This window comes from Netta rufina (assembly GCF_964035555.1).
Source record: "Netta rufina genome assembly, chromosome: 24".
In the NCBI taxonomy this organism is placed as follows: Eukaryota; Metazoa; Chordata; class Aves; order Anseriformes; family Anatidae; genus Netta; species Netta rufina.
The window spans coordinates 7,359,338-7,379,263 of NC_140148.1; positions in this window are offsets into that span (position 1 = coordinate 7,359,338).

Sequence of the window (19,926 nt, forward strand, 5' to 3'; positions counted from 1 at the left end):
CTGATACTCTTTTTGCAGCTGATGATGAGCCTGGCACTTGACTAAGATGACAATCAGTGCCTGTGCGTTTCTTGAGGCGGAGGGACTTTACCATCCAGCAACCTGAGAGCTAAGTTGGGGGGCACCTGGTATTTGCATATCTGGGGTGGCTAATGGGAGCTGGGAGTCAGAGCAGCATGGAGCCAGCTGGCTGAATAGACTTGGTGCCACGGTGAGGGTGGTTCAGGCTGGGTCATGTTCAGGCTGCTTGTGGCTGGGTCACCAGCCTAATAGAAGCAGCGGGATTATTTTGTAGCTTGAGTGCGCGTGCCAGGCATGACAGTTTCCTTCTGTTCGTCTGTCCTGTAGTGTTGCTTCTGCAATGTCTGTTCTGTGCTTCTCAGGTCTTGATATTCTCCTAGCTTTTTACACTGGACTGACTAGACATGTGACTTGATAGCGGTGCTGAAGGGCCTCAATGCTTGTTTTGTCATCATGACTCTGATCTGAGCACTTCTTGTCTTGCAGTCACTGCTTGAAGTACAGATCTGTTTCAGGTCTTGTGCATCGTATTCAGTTTGAGATCACATCTGTTTCCATCCTCACTCTTGAAGAAGTCAACTGGGCTGCATCAGGAGCTCTTGCTTGGGAATTGATTTCCTAAGCGTCTTCCTATGGAGTTTTCACTCCCCATCCTTCTGGTCTCTTGTCTTGAAGGCAGGCTTTTTGTGCATCCATCTTCCCAGTTCTGGCAGTTGCTTCCAGTCACATGTCGTGACATTTGAGTCTCTCCTTGGGTCTGCTGCAGAGCACCTGTTCTGACTTGCTGTTGCCACAGGGCTTCCCTCTGGGGGTCGCTTTTTCTTGTGCCTTGTGTTGTGTGTTTTGTTTGTAGTGTTTGTGGTGTGCCTGTGTGTATGTGTTTGGTCTGGAACTGTCCTGCCTGGCAGTTAGTGATGGTAGCTAATGTCCATGGGTGTACTAATACATTGTCCAGACTGTTTTGGCAAAGACATCCGGTCTGCCTCTGGACACGTACTGAAGGGCAGCTGGCACAGTCATCTCTGTGGTGTTTGGCAAATGTGGAGGTGGGAGACTATATCTTGTTGCGAGCAGCTGCTCGCATAGCGCTTGAACGGTGTGCTTGAGGACGTCTTTTGAATCTTGAAAGCTTACAGATACGGGGTTTTGAAATTCTTATTTTTATTTCTTTCCTGTCCCCAGTAGAGTGTAAAGCTTTGGAGGAACCTGTCACAGGGAAGAGCTCCTTCTGGAACTGTCCAGCACTCGGTAGGCAACTCGGTGACTGGCCTGATCCCCTTTCCAGGTGCTGAGGCAATGGGGCTGCTGTTTTGAAATGATAATATTGTAAATGGGGTTCCTTTGTGTTGTTGAGGGATGGGTGCTAATGCTGGCAGCTGAATGATTATCTTGTGACTGTGTTTTCCTTTGTTCAGGCTGAAAGGCAGTGTCATGACATCATGACCCGAGGTGCCTCTGGAGTGAGTGGTGTGTGATGAGCAGAGGTAGCTGTTATTTTTGGGGTGCAGTTGTCACTGCAGTTATTTTTTTTACATCCAATCGAGTAAAATACATATGTTAATTCAAAAGAACCTTTTTGCTGGGAAGAAAGCGATTATGCAGGATTATGGATCAGGAGGACTTCATGTCCTTTTCCAGCCTCAATATTTACACTAAAAGCAGATAAGAAATTTGAAGAAGAACAGGAAAAAGAAAAAGAAAATAAACGGGAGCCGTTGGATAACCTACCATCTCCATATCCTACCAATCCACCTCCGGTGGCTGTGGTATCTCTAGCAGTACCACCTTTGCCCCTGCTTCCACCACCATCAGCACCAGAATGAGACCGACCTCCGGCTGCATGCAGAAGTAGAACTGCCATATCTGAGAGAGCTTCTCTATATCCCTTAAGGGAGGTAACTGGTGTATAACTGGGTTGGAGTTTTAACAGTTAGGGTTTTAAGGGTTTCAGGGTTATTGTGTTAGGGTTTTAGAATTTTGGGGGTTGTAGTGTTGATAGGTTGTTTTAGTGTTAGGGTCCTAGGGTTTTATTTTTGGTCAGTTACTTAGGGTTAGTGTTTTAAGATCCTTTTTTTTTTTTTTTTTTTTTTTTTCAGGTTAGGTGGGGTTCTCCAGGGTTTGGGTTTTGAGCGTCCTACTGTTTTGGGTTAGGGCTTTGCACATCCTACTGCTTTGGGTTGGCTTTGGGTTTTAAGCATCTTAGGTTTTGGGTTATGGTGTTGAGCGTCCTAATGTTTTGGGTTAGGGCTTTGGGTTTTAAGCATCTTAATTTTTGGGGCAGAGTTTTGTGTGTCTTAATGTTTTCAGTTTGTGTTTAGAGCGTCCTAAAGTTTAGGGTTTTGGTTTGTGTTTTGAGCGTCCTAATGTTTAGAGTTAGGGTTTTGAGCATCCTACTGTTTTGGGTTGGCTTTGGGTTTTGAGCATCTTAATTTTGGGGTTAGGGCTTCAAGTGTTCTAATTTTGTTGTTTAGGGCTTTGAGAATCCTAATGTTTTGGGTATAGGTTTTGAGCGTCTTAAGTGTTTGGGTTAGGGCTTTTAGGCATAGGACTTCAGGGGTTTAGTGTGGTAAATAGTTTGGGTTCGGCCTGTAGGGGTTTCGAAGTTTTTTAGTGTTAGGGCTTGAGGCTTTTTTGAAAGGGCAGTAAGTGCTTGGGTTACAGTGAGTGCTGGTAAATGTGTTTCTCGAACACTCGGCCTGTGATTGATCAAGCCAGCTGCCTGGGGAATGCTGGTAGGCGTAGTTTTCCGGCTCCGGGCTTCTGGTTGGCCATGTTTGGTGCCCAGAGCATGCGGGGAGATGTAGTTCTCGGACTCTGAACGTCCGGGAGGCCATGTTTCTTGCCCAGAGCATGCCGGGAGATGTAGTTCTGGGACTCTGGACTTCCGGGAGGCCATGTTGGGTGCCCAGAGCTTACGGGGAAACGTAGTTCTCGGGAACTAGGGTTAGGGTTAGTGGTTAGGGTTGGGGTTAGAGGTTGGGGTAGGGGTTTGGGGTTCGGGTTAGGGTGTGGGGTTGGGGGTTTGGGTGAGGGTTGGTGTTAGGGTTTGGGTTTAAAGGGTTAGGGTTAAGGTTGGTGTTAGGGTTTGGGGTTAGGGGGTTAGGGTTAAGGGTTAGGGTTAGGGTTTGGTTAGGGTTAGGGTTAGGTTTAGACTAGGGTTAGGGTTAGTGTTAGGCTTCTGTTAGGGTTAGGGTTAGGGTTAGTTTAGGGTTAGGGGTAGGGTTAGGGTTAGTGTTAGGTTTACCGTTATGGATAGGTTTAGAGTTAGGTTTAGGGTTAGGGTTATGTTTAGGTTTATTTTAAGGGTTAGGGTTAGGATTAGGGTTAACGTTAGGGTTAGTGTTAGTATTAGGTTTAGGTTAGGTTTAGAGTTAGGGTTAGGTTTAGGCTTCTGTTAGGGTTAGAATTAGGTTAGGGTTAGGGTTAGGATTATGGTTCGAGTTACGGTTAGGGTTATGTTTAGGATTAGGGTTATGGTTAGGGTTAGGGTTAGTGTTAGGGTTAGGCTTATGGTTAGGTTTAGTATTAGGGTTAAGGTTAGGGATAGGGTTAGGGTTAGGGATGGGTTAGTGTTAGAGTATGGTTTCCGGTTACGGTTATGGTTAGGGTTAGGATTAGGGTTAGGTTTAGGGTTGGCGTTAGTGTTAGGCATAGCGTTAGGGTTAGTGTTAGGGCTCTGTTAGGGTTAGTGTTATGTTTAGGGTTAGGGTATGTTTAGGGTTAGGGTTAGGGTTAGGATTAACGTTAGGGTTAGGGTTAGAGTTAGGTTAGGGTTAAGGTTAGGGTTAGAATTAGGTTAGGGTTAGGGTTAGGATTAGGGTTAGAGTTACGGTTAGGGTTATGTTTAGGATTAGGGTTATGGTTAGGGTTAGGATTAAGGTAAGGGTTAGGGTTAGTGTTAGGTTTAGGGTTAGGGTTAGTGTTGGGGTTAGGCTTATGGTTAGGTTTAGTATTAGGGCTACGGTTAGGGTTAGGGCTAGGGTTAGGCTTCGGTTTAGACTAGGGATAGGGTTAGGGTTAGGGTTAGGGTTCTGTTAGTGTTAGGGTTAGGGTTAGGGTTAGGGTTAGGGTTAGGGTTTGGTTTAGAGTAGGGTTAGTGTTAGGGTTAGAATTTGTTTAGGGTTAGGGTTAGGGTTATGGTTATGGTTAGGGTTAGGGTTAGGGTTAGGGTAAGGGGTAGGGTTAGGGTTAGGGTTAGGTTTATGGTTAGGTTTAGGATTCTGTTACGGTTAGGGTTAGGGTTCGGGAAAGGTGTAGGGTAGGTTTGGGGTTAGGCTTAGGGTTAGGGTTCTGGTTATGGTTAGGGGTAGGGTTAGGTTTAAGGTATGGTTAACTAACTCTAACCCTAACCCTAAACCTAACCCTAATCCTAACCCTAAATTAGGGTTACGGTTAAGGTTAGGTTTAGGGTTAGGGTTAGGTATAGGCTTAGATTTAGGGCTACGGTTAGGGTTAGGGTTAGGATTCTGTTAGGGTTAGGGTTAGGGTTAGGTTTAGAATAGGGTTAGGTTTAGGGTTACTGTTAGGGTTAGGTTTAGGGATAGGGTTAGGGTTAGTGTTAGGCTTCTGTTAGGGTTAGGGTTAGTCTTAGGGTAAGCATTAGGGTTAGGTTTAGGGTTCTGTTAGGGGTAGGGGTAGGGTTAGGGTTAGGGTTAGGGTTAGGGTTCGGGTTTGGGCTTGGGTTATGGTTAGGGTTAGGGTTAGGGTTAGGGTTATGGTTAGGATTAGGGTTAGGGTTAGGGTTAGTGTTAGGGTTTGGGTTTGGGTTAGGGTTAGGGTTAGGGCTAGGGTTAGGCATCGATTTAGAGTACTGTTAGGGTTAGGTTTACGGTTAGTGTTCTGTTAGGGTTAGGGTTAGGGTTAGATTTATTGTTAGGTTATTGTTTGGGTTAGTATTAGGGTTAGGTTTAGGGTTAGGGTTAGGGTTAGGTTTCCGGTTACGGTCACGGTTACGGTTAGGTTTAGGGTTAGGTTTAGGGTTGGGGTTAGGGTTAGGTATAGCGTTAGGGTTAAGGTTAGGGTTAGGGCTCTGTTAGGGTTAGTGTTATGTTTAGGGTTAGGGTAGGTTTAGGGTTAGGGTTAGGGTTAGGGTTAGGGTTAAGGTTAGCGTTAGGGTTAGGATTAGGGTTAGGGTTAGGGTTAGGGTTAGAGTTAGGTTAGGGTTAGGGTTAGGGTTAGGGTTAGGATTAGGGTTAGGGTTAGGGTTAGGGTTACGGTTACGGTTACGGTTAGGGTTATGTTTAGGATTAGGTTTAGGGTTAGGGTTAGGGTTAGGGTTAGGTTTAGGCTTAGGCTTAGGCTTAGGCTTAGGCTTAGGTTTAGGCTTAGGCTTAGGTTTAAAGTTAGTCTTTACGTTAGGGTTAGTGTTAGTGTTAGGTTTAGGTTAGGTTTGGAGTTAGGGTTAGGTTTAGGTTTCTGTTAGGGTTAGACTTAGGGTTACGGTTAGGTTTAGGGTTAGGATTAGGGTAAAGATTAGGGTTCTGTTAGGGTTAAGGTTAGGGTTAGGGTTAGGGTAAGGTGTAGGGTACGTTTAAGTTTAGGGTTAGCGTTAGGGTTAGGGTTAGGTTTAGGGTTATGTCAAGGGTTAGAATTAGGATTAGGGTTAACGTTAGGGTTATTGTTATTGTTAGGTTTATGTTAGGGTTAGGTTTAGATTTCTGTTAGGTTTAGACTTAGGGTTAGGGTTAGAGTTAGGGTTAGGGTTAGAGTTAGGTTTAGGGTCAGGGTTAGGGTTAGGGTTAGGGTTAGGGTTAGGGCTAGGGTTAGGGTTCTGTTAGGGTTATGGTTAGGTTTAGGGTTAGGGGTAGCGTAAGGGTTAGGGTTAGGGTTAAGGTTAGGGTTCTGTTAGGGTTAGGGTTAGATTTAGGGTTAGGATTAGGGTTAGGGTTAGAGTTAGGTTAGGGTTAAGGTTAGGGTTAGAGTTAGGTTTAGTGTTATGTTAAGGGTTAGAATTAGGATTAGGGTTAACGTTAGGGTTATTGTTAGTTTCAGGTTTAGGTTAGGTTTAGAGTTAGGGTTAGGTTTAGGTTTCTTTTAGGGTTAGGGTTAAGGTTAGGGTTAGGGTTAGGGTTAGACTTAGGGTTAGAGTTAGGATTAGGGTTAGGGTTAGAGTTAGGTTTAGGGTCAGGGTTAGGGTTAGGGTTATGGTTAGGGTTAGGGTTAGGGTTAGGGTTCTGTTAGGGTTATGGTTAGGGTTAGGGTTAGGGCTAGCGTAAGGGTTAGGGTTAGAGATATGGTTATTTCTAGGGTTAGGCATCGGTTCAGACTAGTGTTAGGGTTAGGGTTAAGGTTAGGCTTCTGTTAGGGTTATGGTTAGATTTAGGGTTATGTTTAGTGTTAGGGTTAGGGTTAAGGTTAGTGTTAGGGTTAGGATTAGGGTTAGGGTTAGGGTTAGGGTTAGGGTTAGGGTTAGGGTTAGGGTTAGGGTTAGGGTTAGAGTTAGGTTAGGGTTAAGGTTAGGGTTAGAGTTAGGTTAGGGTTAGGTTTAAGGTTAGGGTTAGGGTTAGGGTTAGGGTTAGGGTTAGGGTTACTGTTACGGTTACGGTTAGGGTTATGTTTAGGATTAGGGTTAGGGTTAGGGTTAGGGTTAGACTTAGGTTTAGGGTTAGTGTTAGGTTTAGGGTTAAAGTTAGGGTTCTGTTAGGGTTAACGTTAGGGTTAGGGTTAGGGTAAGGTGTAGGGTAGGTTTAAGTTTAGGGTTAGGGTTAGGTTTAGTGTTATGTTAAGGGTTAGAATTAGGATTAGGGTTAACGTTAGGATTATTGTTAGTGTCAGGTTTAGGTTAGGTTTAGAGTTAGGATTAGGTTTAGGTTTCTGTTAGGGTTAGACTTAGGGTTAGGGTTAGAGTTAGGGTTAGGGTCAGCGCTAGGGTTAGGGTTAGGGTTATGTTTAGGTTTATTTTAAGGGTTAGGGTTAGGATTAGGGTTAACGTTAGGGTTAGTGTTAGTATTAGGTTTAGGTTAGGTTTAGAGTTAGGGTTAGGTTTAGGCTTCTGTTAGGGTTAGAATTAGGTTAGGGTTAGGGTTAGGATTATGGTTCGAGTTACGGTTAGGGTTATGTTTAGGATTAGGGTTATGGTTAGGGTTAGGGTTAGTGTTAGGGTTAGGCTTATGGTTAGGTTTAGTATTAGGGTTACGGTTAGGGATAGGGTTAGGGTTAGGGATGGGTTAGTGTTAGAGTATGGTTTCCGGTTACGGTTATGGTTAGGGTTAGGATTAGGGTTAGGTTTAGGGTTGGCGTTAGTGTTAGGCATAGCGTTAGGGTTAGTGTTAGGGCTCTGTTAGGGTTAGTGTTATGTTTAGGGTTAGGGTATGTTTAGGGTTAGGGTTAGGGTTAAGGTTAGCGTTAGGGTTAGGGTTAGGATTAACGTTAGGGTTAGGGTTAGAGTTAGGTTAGGGTTAAGGTTAGGGTTAGAATTAGGTTAGGGTTAGGGTTAGGATTAGGGTTAGAGTTACGGTTAGGGTTATGTTTAGGATTAGGGTTATGGTTAGGGTTAGGATTAAGGTAAGGGTTAGGGTTAGTGTTAGGTTTAGGGTTAGGGTTAGTGTTGGGGTTAGGCTTATGGTTAGGTTTAGTATTAGGGCTACGGTTAGGGTTAGGGCTAGGGTTAGGCTTCGGTTTAGACTAGGGATAGGGTTAGGGTTAGGGTTAGGGTTCTGTTAGTGTTAGGGTTAGGGTTAGGGTTAGGGTTAGGGTTAGGGTTTGGTTTAGAGTAGGGTTAGTGTTAGGGTTAGAATTTGTTTAGGGTTAGGGTTAGGGTTATGGTTATGGTTAGGGTTAGGGTTAGGGTTAGGGTAAGGGGTAGGGTTAGGGTTAGGGTTAGGTTTATGGTTAGGTTTAGGATTCTGTTACGGTTAGGGTTAGGGTTCGGGAAAGGTGTAGGGTAGGTTTGGGGTTAGGCTTAGGGTTAGGGTTCTGGTTATGGTTAGGGGTAGGGTTAGGTTTAAGGTATGGTTAACTAACTCTAACCCTAACCCTAAACCTAACCCTAATCCTAACCCTAAATTAGGGTTACGGTTAAGGTTAGGTTTAGGGTTAGGGTTAGGTATAGGCTTAGATTTAGGGCTATGGTTAGGGTTAGGGTTAGGATTCTGTTAGGGTTAGGGTTAGGGTTAGGTTTAGAATAGGGTTAGGTTTAGGGTTACTGTTAGGGTTAGGTTTAGGGATAGGGTTAGGGTTAGTGTTAGGCTTCTGTTAGGGTTAGGGTTAGTCTTAGGGTAAGCATTAGGGTTAGGTTTAGGGTTCTGTTAGGGGTAGGGGTAGGGTTAGGGTTAGGGTTAGGGTTAGGGTTCGGGTTTGGGCTTGGGTTATGGTTAGGGTTAGGGTTAGGGTTAGGGTTATGGTTAGGATTAGGGTTAGGGTTAGGGTTAGTGTTAGGGTTTGGGTTTGGGTTAGGGTTAGGGTTAGGGCTAGGGTTAGGCATCGATTTAGAGTACTGTTAGGGTTAGGTTTACGGTTAGTGTTCTGTTAGGGTTAGGGTTAGGGTTAGATTTATTGTTAGGTTATTGTTTGGGTTAGTATTAGGGTTAGGTTTAGGGTTAGGGTTAGGGTTAGGTTTCCGGTTACGGTCACGGTTACGGTTAGGTTTAGGGTTAGGTTTAGGGTTGGGGTTAGGGTTAGGTATAGCGTTAGGGTTAAGGTTAGGGTTAGGGCTCTGTTAGGGTTAGTGTTATGTTTAGGGTTAGGGTAGGTTTAGGGTTAGGGTTAGGGTTAGGGTTAAGGTTAGCTTTAGGGTTAGGGTTAGGATTAGGGTTAGGGTTAGGGTTCGGGTTAGAGTTAGGTTAGGGTTAGGGTTAGGGTTAGGCTTAGGGTTAGGCTTAGGGTTAGGGCTAGGTTAAGGGTTAGGTTTAGGGTTAGAATTAGGTTAGGGTTAGTGTTAGGGTTAGGGTTAGGGTTACGGTTACGGTTAGGGTTATGTTTAGGATTAGGTTTAGGGTTAGGGTTAGGGTTAGGGTTAGGGTTACGGTTAGGGTTAGGTTTAGGCTTAGGCTTAGGCTTAGGCTTAGGCTTAGGTTTAGGCTTAGGCTTAGGTTTAAAGTTAGTCTTTACGTTAGGGTTAGTGTTAGTGTTAGGTTTAGGTTAGGTTTGGAGTTAGGGTTAGGTTTAGGTTTCTGTTAGTGTTAGACTTAGGGTTACGGTTAGGTTTAGGGTTAGGATTAGGGTAAAGATTAGGGTTCTGTTAGGGTTAAGGTTAGGGTTTGGGTTAGGGTAAGGTGTAGGGTACGTTTAAGTTTAGGGTTAGCGTTAGGGTTAGGGTTAGGTTTAGGGTTATGTCAAGGGTTAGAATTAGGATTAGGGTTAACGTTAGGGTTATTGTTATTGTTAGGTTTATGTTAGGGTTAGGTTTAGATTTCTGTTAGGTTTAGACTTAGGGTTAGGGTTAGAGTTAGGGTTAGGGTTAGAGTTAGGTTTAGGGTCAGGGTTAGGGTTAGGGTTAGGGTTAGGGTTAGGGCTAGGGTTAGGGTTCTGTTAGGGTTATGGTTAGGTTTAGGGTTAGGGGTAGCGTAAGGGTTAGGGTTAGGGTTATGGTTATTGCTAGGGTTAGGCATCGGTTTAGACTAGTGTTAGGGTTAGGGTTAAGGTTAGGGTTCTGTTAGGGTTAGGGTTAGATTTAGGGTTAGGATTAGGGTTAGGGTTAGGGTTAGAGTTAGGTTAGGGTTAAGGTTAGGGTTAGAGTTAGGTTTAGTGTTATGTTAAGGGTTAGAATTAGGATTAGGGTTAACGTTAGGGTTATTGTTAGTTTCAGGTTTAGGTTAGGTTTAGAGTTAGGGTTAGGTTTAGGTTTCTTTTAGGGTTAGGGTTATGGTTAGGGTTAGGGTTAGGGTTAGACTTAGGGTTAGAGTTAGGATTAGGGTTAGGGTTAGAGTTAGGTTTAGGGTCAGGGTTAGGGTTAGGGTTATGGTTAGGGTTAGGGTTAGGGTTAGGGTTCTGTTAGGGTTATGGTTAGGGTTAGGGTTAGGGCTAGCGTAAGGGTTAGGGTTAGAGATATGGTTATTTCTAGGGTTAGGCATCGGTTCAGACTAGTGTTAGGGTTAGGGTTAAGGTTAGGCTTCTGTTAGGGTTATGGTTAGATTTAGGGTTAGGTTTAGTGTTAGGGTTAGGGTTAAGGTTAGTGTTAGGGTTAGGGTTAGGATTAGGGTTAGGGTTAGGGTTAGGGTTAGGGTTAGAGTTAGGTTAGGGTTAAGGTTAGGGTTAGAGTTAGGTTAGGGTTAGGTTTAAGGTTAGGGTTAGGGTTAGGGTTAGGGTTAGGGTTACTGTTACGGTTACGGTTAGGGTTATGTTTAGGATTAGGGTTAGGGTTAGGGTTAGACTTAGGTTTAGGGTTAGTGTTAGGTTTAGGGTAAAAGTTAGGGTTCTGTTAGGGTTAACGTTAGGGTTAGGGTTAGGGTAAGGTGTAGGGTAGGTTTAAGTTTAGGGTTAGGGTTAGGTTTAGTGTTATGTTAAGGGTTAGAATTAGGATTAGGGTTAACGTTAGGATTATTGTTAGTGTCAGGTTTAGGTTAGGTTTAGAGTTAGGATTAGGTTTAGGTTTCTGTTAGGGTTAGACTTAGGGTTAGGGTTAGTGTTAGGGTTAGGGTTAGGGTTAGGGTTAGGGTTAGGGTTAGAGTTAGGGTTAGGGTTAGGGTTAGAGTTAGGTTTAGGGTCAGGGCTAGGGTTAGAGTTAGTGTTAGGGTTAGGGTTAGGGTTATGTTTAGGATTAGGGTTATGGTTAGGGTTAGGGATGGGGTTAGGTTTCTGTTTTGGTTAGGGTTAGAGTTGGTTAGGTTTAGGGTTAGGGTTAGGGTTACGGTTACGTTTAGGGTTAGGGATAGGTTTAGGATTAGATTTCGGATTAGTATTAGGGTTATGGTTAAGGTTCGGTTTAGGGTGAGGGTTTGCGTTAGGGTTAGGGATATGGTTAGGGTTCGGTTTAGAGTTAGGGTTACGGTTTGGTTTAGGGTTGGGTTATGTTCAGTATTAGGGTTAAGGTTAGGGTTAGGGCTAGGATTAGGGTTAGCGTTAGGTTTCATTTAGGTTTAGGTTAGGGTTAGGGTTAGGGTTAGAGTTTGGTTAGAGTTAAGGTTAGGGTTAGAGTTAGGTTAGGGTTAGGCTTAGGGTTAGGCTTAGGGTTAGGGTTAGGGTTAGGGTTACGGTTAGGGTTAGGGTTAGGGTTAGGGTTAGGGTTTGCGTTAGGTTTAGGGTTAGAATTAGGTTAGGGTTAGGGTTAGGGTTACGTTTAGGTTTATGTTTAGGATTAGGGTTAGGGTTAGGGTTAGGGTTAGGTTTAGGTTTCTGTTAGGGTTAGACTTAGGGTTAGGGTTAGGGTTAGGGTTAGGTTTAGGGTAAAAGTTAGGGTTCTGTTAGGTTTAAGTTTAGGGTTAGGGTTAGGGTAAGGTGTAGGGTAGTTTTAAGTTTAGGGTTAGGGTTAGGGTTAGGGTTAGGGTTTTGTTTAGGGTTAGGTTTAGGTTTAGTGTTAGGGTTAGGGTTAGGGTTAGGGTTAGGGTTACGGTTACGGTTAGGTTTAGGGTTAGGGCTAGGGTTCTGTTAGTGTTAGGGTTAGCGTTAGGATTTGGTTTAGGGTTAGGTTTAGTGTTTGGGTTAGGGTTAGGGTTAGGGTTAGGGTTATGGATAGGGTTAGGGTTAGGGTTAGGGTTACGGTTACGGTTAGGGTTAGGGCTAGGTTAAGGGTTAGGTTTAGACTAGGTTTAGGGTTAGTGTTAGCTTTAGGGTTCTGTTAGGTTTAGGGTTAGGGTTTAGCTTACGGTTAGGGTTAGGGTTAGGGCTAGGGTTCTGTTAGTGTTAGGGTTATGGTTAGGGTTTGGTTTAGGTTTAGGTTTCGTGTTTGGGTTAGGATTAGGTTTAGGGTTACGTTTAGGGTTGGGGTTAGGGTTAGGTATAGCGTAAGGGTTCGGGTTAGTATTAGGGCTCTTTTAGGGTAAGTGTTATGTTTAGGGTTAGGGTAGGTTTAGGGTTAGGGTTAGGGTTAGAGTTAGGTTAGAGTTAAGGTTAGGGTTACAGTTAGGTTAGGGTTAGGGTTAGGCTTAGGCTTAGGGTTAGGGTTAGGGTTAGGATTAGGGTTAGTGTTAGGGTTAGGGTTAGGGTTAGGGTTAGGGTTAGGGTTAGGATTAGAATTAGGTTAGGGTTATGGTTAGCGTTAGGGTTAGGGTTAGGGTTACGGTTAGGTTTAGGGTTAGGGCTAAGGTTCTGTTAGTGTTAGGGTTAGGGTTAGGGTTAGGCTTAGGATTAAGGTTAGTGTTAACGTTAGGGTTAGTGTTAGTGTTAGGTTTAGGTCAGGTTTAGAGTTAGGGTTAGGTTTACGTTTCTGTTAGGGTTAGACTGAGGGTTAGGGTTAGGTTTAGGGTAAAGGTTAGGGTTCTGTTAGGGTTAAGGTTAGGGTTAGGGTTAGGGTAAGGTGTAGGGTAGGTTTAAGTTTAGGGTTAGGGTTAGGGTTATGGTTAGGTTTAGGGTTAGGGTTAGGGTTACGGTTACGGTTAGGGTTAGAATTAGGTTAGGGTTACGGTTACGGTTAGGGTTAGATCTAGGTTAAGGGTTAGGTTTAGACTAGGGTTAGGGTTAGTGTTAGCGTTAGGGTTCTGTTAGGTTTAGGGTTAGGGTTAGGGTTACGGTTAGGTTTAGGGTTAGGGCTAGGGTTATGTTAGTGTTAGGGTTAGGGTTAGGGTTTGGTTTAGGGTTAGGGTTACGGTTAGGTTTAGGGTTAGGGCTAAGGTTCTGTTAGTGTTAGGGTTAGGGTTAGGGTTTGGTTTAGGGTTAGGTTTATGTTTAGTGTTAGGGTTAGGGTTAGGGTTATTGTTAGGGTCAGGGTTAGTGTTAGGGTTAGGGTTAGGGTTAGGGTTAGGGTTACGGTTAGGTTTAGGGTTAGGGCTAGGGTTCTGTTAGTGTTAGGGTTAGCGTTAGGATTTGGTTTAGGGTTAGGTTTAGTGTTTGGGTTAGGGTTAGGGTTAGGGTTAGGGTTAGGGTTATGGATAGGGTTAGGGTTAGGGTTAGGGTTACGGTTACGGTTAGGGTTAGGGCTAGGTTAAGGGTTAGGTTTAGACTAGGTTTAGGGTTAGTGTTAGCTTTAGGGTTCTGTTAGGTTTAGGGTTAGGGTTTAGCTTACGGTTAGGGTTAGGGTTAGGGCTAGGGTTCTGTTAGTGTTAGGGTTATGGTTAGGGTTTGGTTTAGGGTTAGGTTTCATGTTTGGGTTAGGATTAGGTTTAGGGTTACGTTTAGGGTTGGGGTTAGGGTTAGGTATAGCGTAAGGGTTCGGGTTAATATTAGGGCTCTGTTAGGGTAAGTGTTATGTTTAGGGTTAGTGTAGGTTTAGGGTTAGGGTTAGGGTTAGAGTTAGGTTAGAGTTAAGGTTAGGGTTACAGTTAGGTTAGGGTTAGGGTTAGGCTTAGGCTTAGGGTTAGGGTTAGGGTTAGGATTAGGGTTAGTGTTAGGGTTAGGGTTAGGGTTAGGGTTAGGGTTAGGATTAGAATTAGGTTAGGGTTATGGTTAGGGTTAGGGTTAGGGTTAGGGTTACGGTTAGGTTTAGGGTTAGGGCTAAGGTTCTGTTAGTGTTAGGGTTAGGGTTAGGGTTAGGCTTAGGATTAAGGTTAGTGTTAACGTTAGGGTTAGTGTTAGTGTTAGGTTTAGGTCAGGTTTAGAGTTAGGGTTAGGTTTACGTTTCTGTTAGGGTTAGACTGAGGGTTAGGGTTAGGTTTAGGGTAAAGGTTAGGGTTCTGTTAGGGTTAAGGTTAGGGTTAGGGTTAGGGTAAGGTGTAGGGTAGGTTTAAGTTTAGGGTTAGGGTTAGGGTTATGGTTAGGTTTAGGGTTAGGGTTAGGGTTACGGTTACGGTTAGGGTTAGAATTAGGTTAGGGTTACGGTTACGGTTAGGGTTAGATCTAGGTTAAGGGTTAGGTTTAGACTAGGGTTAGGGTTAGTGTTAGCGTTAGGGTTCTGTTAGGTTTAGGGTTACGGTTAGGGTTACGGTTAGGTTTAGGGTTAGGGCTAGGGTTATGTTAGTGTTAGGGTTATGGTTAGGGTTTGGTTTAGGGTTAGGTTTAGGTTTAGTGTTAGGGTTAGGGTTAGGGTTAGGGTTAGGGCTAGGTTAAGGGTTAGGTTTAGACTAGGGTTAGGGTTAGTGTTAGCGTTAGGGTTCTGTTAGGGTTAAGGTTAGGGTTAGGGTTACGGTTAGGTTTAGGGTTAGGGCTAAGGTTCTGTTAGTGTTAGGGTTAGGGTTAGGGTTTGGTTTAGGGTTAGGTTTAGGTTTAGTGTTAGGGTTAGGGTTAGGGTTATTGTTAGGGTCAGGGTTAGGGTTAGGGTTAGTGTTAAGGTTAGGGTTAGGGTTAGGGTTAGGGTTTGGGTTAGTGTTACGGTTACGGTTATTGTTAGGGTTAGGATAAGGGATAGGTTTAGGGTTAGTGTTAGGCTTCTATTAGGGTTAGGGTTAGAGTAGGTTTAGGGTTAGGTTAGGGTTAGGGTTAGGGTTAGGCTTAAGTTTAGTGTTAGGTTTAGGGTTAGAGTTACTTTTATGGTTAGGGTTAGGATTGTAGTTAGCATTATGTTTAGGGTTATTGTCAGGGTTAGAGTTAGGGTTAGGGTTACGGTTACGGTTAGGGTTAGGGTTTGGGCTCTGTTAGGGTTAGGGTTTCGGTTAGGGTTAGGAATAGGTTTAGGGTTAGGGCTAGGGTTAGGGTTAGGGTAGGTTTAGGGTTAGGTTTAGGGTTAGGGTTATGTTTAGTGTTCTGTTAGGGTTAGACATAGGGTTAGGGTTATGGTTAGGGTTAGTATTAGGATTAATGTTAGAGTTAGGGTTAGGGTTCAGGTTACGGTTACGGTTAGGTTTAGGGTTAGAGTTAGATTTAGGGTCAGTGTTAGGCTTCTGTTAGGGTTAGGGTTAGGATTATTGTTAGGGTTAAGGTAGGTTTAGCGTTAGGTTTAGGGTTAGTGTTAGGGTTAGAGTTAGGGCTAGGGTTAGGCTTCGGTTTAGTCTAGGGTTAGGGTTAGCGTTAGGGTTAGGGTTCTTTTAGGGTTAGGGTTAGGGTTAGGGTTAGGGTTAGGGTTCTGTTAGGGTTAGGGTTAGGGTTAGGGTTAGGTTTAGTGTTAGGGCTAGGATTAGGGTTAGGGTTAGGGTTAGGGTTAGGGTTAGGGTTAGGGTTAGGGTTAGAGTATGGTTTCTGGTTACGGTTACGGTTAGGATTAGGATTAGGTTTGGGTTAGGGTTAGGGTTAGGGTTAGGGTTAGGGTTAGGGTTAGGGTTAGGGTTAGGGTTAGGGTTAGGGTTAGGGTTAGGGTTCTGTTAGGGTTAGGGTTAGGGTTAGGGTTAGGTTTAGTGTTAGGGCTAGGATTAGGGTTAGGGTTAGGGTTAGGGTTAGGGTTAGGGTTAGGGTTAGGGTTAGAGTATGGTTTTTGGTTACGGTTACGGTTAGGATTAGGATTAGGTTTAGGTTTAGGGTTGGCGTTAGTGTTAGGTATGGCGTTAGGGTAAGGGTTAGTGTTAGGGCTCTCTTAGGGTTAGTGTTATGTTTAGGGTTAGGGTAGGTTTAGGGTTAGGGTTAGGGTTAGGGTTAAGGTTAGCGTTAGGGTTAGGGTTAGGATTAACGTTAGGGTTAGGGTTAGAGTTAGGTTAGGGTTAAGGTTAGGGTTAGAGTTAGGTTAGGGTTAGGGTTAGCTTTAGGGTTAGGGTTAGAGTTAGGGTTATGTTTAGGATTAGGGTTATGGTTAGGCTTAGGGTTAGGGTAAGGGTTAGGGTTAGTGTTAGGTTTAGGGTTAGGGTTAGTGTTAGGGTTAGGCTTATGGTTAGGTTTAGTATTAGGGTTACGGTTAGGGTTAGGGCTAGGGTTAGGCTTCGGTTTAGACTAGGGATAGGGTTAGGGTTAGGGTTCTGTTAGTGTTAGGGTTAGGGTTAGGGTTATGGTTAGGGTTAGGGTTAGGGTTAGGGTTAAGGTTTTATTAGGGTTAAGGTTAGGGTTATTGTTAGTGTAAGGGGTAGGGTAGGTTTGGGTTTAGGGTTAGGACTCTGTTAGTTTTAGGGTTAGGGTTAGGGTTACTGTTACGGTTAGGGTTAGTGTTAGGTTAGGGTTAGGGTTAGGGTTACGGTTACTGTTAGGGTTAGGGTTAGTATAAGGGTTAGGGTTACTGTTAGGGTTAGGGTTATGTATAGGGTTAGGGTTACTCTTAGGGTTAGGGTTATGTATAGGGTTAGGGTTAGGGTTAGGGTTAAGGCTAGGGTTAGGCTTCAGTTTAGACTAGGGTTAGGGTTAGCGTTAGGGTTAGGGTTCTTTTAGGGTTAGGGTTAGCGTTACCGTTAGGTTTAGGGTTAGGGCTAAGGTTCTGTTAGTGTTAGGGTTAGGGTTAGGGTTTGGTTTAGGGTTAGGTTTAGGTTTAGTGTTAGGGTTAGGGTTAGGGTTCTGTTAGGGTTAGGGTTAGGGTTAGGGTTAGGGTTAGGTTTAGTGTTAGGGTTAGGATTAGGGTTAGGGTTAAGGTTAGGGTTACGGTTACGTTAGGGCTAGGTTAAGGGTTAGGTTTAGACTAGGGTTAGGGTTAGTGTTAGTGTTAGGTTTCTGTTAGGGTTAGGGTTAGGGTTAGCGTTACCGTTAGGTTTAGGGTTAGGGCTAAGGTTCTGTTAGTGTTAGGGTTATGGTTAGGGTTTGGTTTAGGGTTAGGTTTAGGTTTAGTGTTAGGGTTAGGGTTAGGGTTAGGGTTAGGTTTAGGGTTTGGGTTAGGGTTACGGTTACGGTTATTGTTAGGGGTAGGATAAGGGATAGGTTTAGGGTTAGTGTTAGGCTTCTATTAGGGTTAGGGTTAGAGTAGGTTTAGGGTTTGGTTAGGGTTAGGGTTAGGGTTAGGGTTAGGCTTAAGTTTAGTGTTAGGTTTAGGGTTAGAGTTACTTTTATGGTTAGGGTTAGGATTATAGTTAGCATTATGGTTAGGGTTATTGTCAGGGTTAGAGTTAGGGTTAGGGTTACAGTTACGGTTAGGGTTAGGGTTTGGGGTCTGTTAGGGTTAGGGTTTCGGTTAGGGTTAGGAATAGGTTTACGGTTAGGGTTAGGGTTAGGGTAGGTTTAGGGTTAGGTTTAGGGTTAGGGATAGGGTTAGGATTAGGGTTAAATTTAGATTTAGGTTAGTGTTAGGGTTAGGGTTAGGGTTAGGGTTAGGGTTAGGGTTAGGGTTAGGGTTCTGTTAGGGTTAGACATAGGGTTAGGTTTAGGGTTAGCGTGAGGTTTGCGTTAGGGTTAGTGTTAGGGTTATGTTTAGGGTTCTGTTAGGGTTATATTTAAGGTTAGGGTTAGGGTTAGGGTTCGGGTTAGGTTTGGGTTATGTTCAGGGTTAGGTTTCGGTTAGGGTTAGGGTTAGGGTTAGGTTTAGGGTTAGGTTTAGGGTTAGGGTTAGGGTAGGGGTTCGCGTTAGGGTTAGGGTTAGGGTTAGGGTTAGGTTTAGCATTAGGGTTAGGTGTAGGGTTAGGGTTCTGTTAGGCTTAGGGTTAGGGTTAGGGTTAGGGTTAGGGTTAGGGTTAGGGTTAGGGTTAGGGTTAGGGTTAGGATTAGGGTTAGGTTTAGGGTTGGCGTTAGTGTTAGGTATAGCGTTAGGGTAAGGGTTAGTGTTAGGGCTCTGTTAGGGTTAGTGTTATGTTTAGGGTTAGGGTATGTTTAGGGTTAGGGTTAGGGTTAGGGTTAAGGTTAGCGTTAGGGTTAGGGTTAGGTTAGGGTTAAGTTTAGGTTTAGAGTGATGTTAGGGTTAGGGTTAGGGTTAGGGTTAGGGTTAGGGTTAGGGTTAGAGTTAGGGTTAGGGTTATTGTTATGTTTAGGATTAGGGTTATGGTTAGGCTTAGGGTTAGGATAAGGGTTAGGGTTAGGGTTAGGTTTAGGGTTAGGGTTAGGGTTAGGGTTAGGGTTAGGGTTAGGGTTAGGGTTAGGGTTAGGGTTAGGGTTAGGGTTAGGGTTAGGGTTAGGGTTAGGGTTAGGTTTAGTGTTAGGGTTAGGTTTATGGTTAGGTTTAGTATTAGGGTTACGGTTAGGGTTAGGGCTAGGGTTGGGCTTCGGTTTAGACTAGGGATAGGGTTAGGGTTAGGGTTAGGGTTCTGTTAGTGTTAGGGTTAGGGTTAGGTTTAGGGTTAGGTTTAGGGTAGAGTTCTGTTAGTGTTACGGTTAGGGTTAGGGCTAGGGTTACGGTTAGGGTTAAGGTTCTATTAGGGTTAGGGTTAGGGTTATTGTTAGGGTAAGGGGTAGGGTAGGATTGGGTTTAGGATTAGGACTCTGTTAGCTTTAGGGTTAGGGTTAGGGTTACTGTTACGGTTAGGGTTAGTGTTAGGTTAGGGTTAGGGTTAGGGTTAGTAAAAGGGTTAGGGTTACTGTTAGGATTAGGGTTATGTTTAGGGTTATGTATAGGGTTAGGGTTAGGGTTAGGGTTAGGGTTAGGGCTAGGGTTAGGCTTCGGTTTAGACTAGGGTTAGGGTTAGCGTTAGGGTTAGGGTTCTTTTAGGTTTAGGGTTAGGGTTAGGGTTAGGGTTCTGTTAGGGTTAGGGTTAGGGTTAGGGTTAGGGTTTGGTTTATTTTTAGGGTTATTGTTACGGTTAGGGTTAGGGTTAGGGTTAGGTTTAGGGTTAAAGTTAGGTTTCTGTTAGAGTTAGGGGTAGGGTTATGGTTTGGGTTAGGGTAGGTTTAGGGTTAGGTTTAGGGTTAAGGTTCTATTAGGGTTAGGGTTAGGGTTATTGTTAGGGTAAGGGGTAGGGTAGGTTTGGGTTTAGGGTTAGGACTCTGTTAGTTTTAGGGTTAGGGTTAGGGTTACTGTTACGGTTAGGGTTAGTGTTAGGTTAGGGTTACGGTTAGGGTTAGGGTTACGGTTACTGTTAGGGTTTGGGTTAGTAAAAGGGTTAGGGTTACTGTTAGGGTTAGGGTTATGTATAGGGTTAGGGTTAGGGTTAGGGTTAGGGTTAGGGCTAGGGTTAGGCTTCAGTTTAGACTAGGGTTAGGGTTAGCGTTAGTGTTAGGGTTCTTTTAGGGTTAGGGTTAGGGTTAGGGTTAGGGTTAGGGTTCTGTTAGGGTTAGGGTTAGGGTTAGGTTTAGTGTTAGGGTTAGGATTAGGGTTAGGGTTAAGGTTAGGGTTACGGTTAGGGTTAGGGCTAGGTTAAGGTTTAGGTTTAGACTAGGGTTAGGGTTAGTGTTAGCGTTAGGTTTCTGTTAGGGTTAGGGTTAGCGTTACCGTTAGGTTTAGGGTTAGGGCTAAGGTTCTGTTAGTGTTAGGGTTAGGGTTTGGTTTAGGGTTAGGTTTAGGTTTAGTGTTAGGGTTAGGGTTAGGGTTAGGTTTAGGGTTTGGGTTAGGGTTACGGTTACGGTTATTGTTAGGGTTAGGATAAGGGATAGGTTTAGGGTTAGTGTTAGGCTTCTGTTAGGGTTAGGGTTAGAGTAGGTTTAGGGTTAGGTTAGGGTTAGGGTTAGGGTTAGGCTTAAGTTTAGTGTTAGGTTTAGGGTTAGAGTTACTTTTATGGTTAGGGTTAGGATTATAGTTAGCATTATGGTTAGGGTTATTGTCAGGGTTAGAGTTAGGGTTAGGGTTACGGTTACGGTTAGGGTTAGGGTTTGGGCTCTGTTAGGGTTAGGGTTTCGGTTAGGGTTAGGAATAGGTTTACGGATAGGGTTAGGGTTAGGGTAGGTTTAGGGTTAGGTTTAGGGTTAGGGATAGGGTTAGGATTAGGGTTAGATTTAGATTTAGGTTAGGGTTAGGGTTAGGGTTAGGGTTAGGGTTAGGGTTAGGGTTAGGGTTAGGGTTAGGGTTAGGGTTATTGTTAGGGTAAGGGGTAGGGTAGGTTTGGGTTTAGGGTTAGGACTCTGTTAGTTTTAGGGTTAGGGTTAGGGTTACTGTTACGGTTAGGGTTAGTGTTAGGTTAGGGTTTCGGTTAGGGTTAGGGTTACGGTTACTGTTAGGGTTAGGGTTAGTAAAAG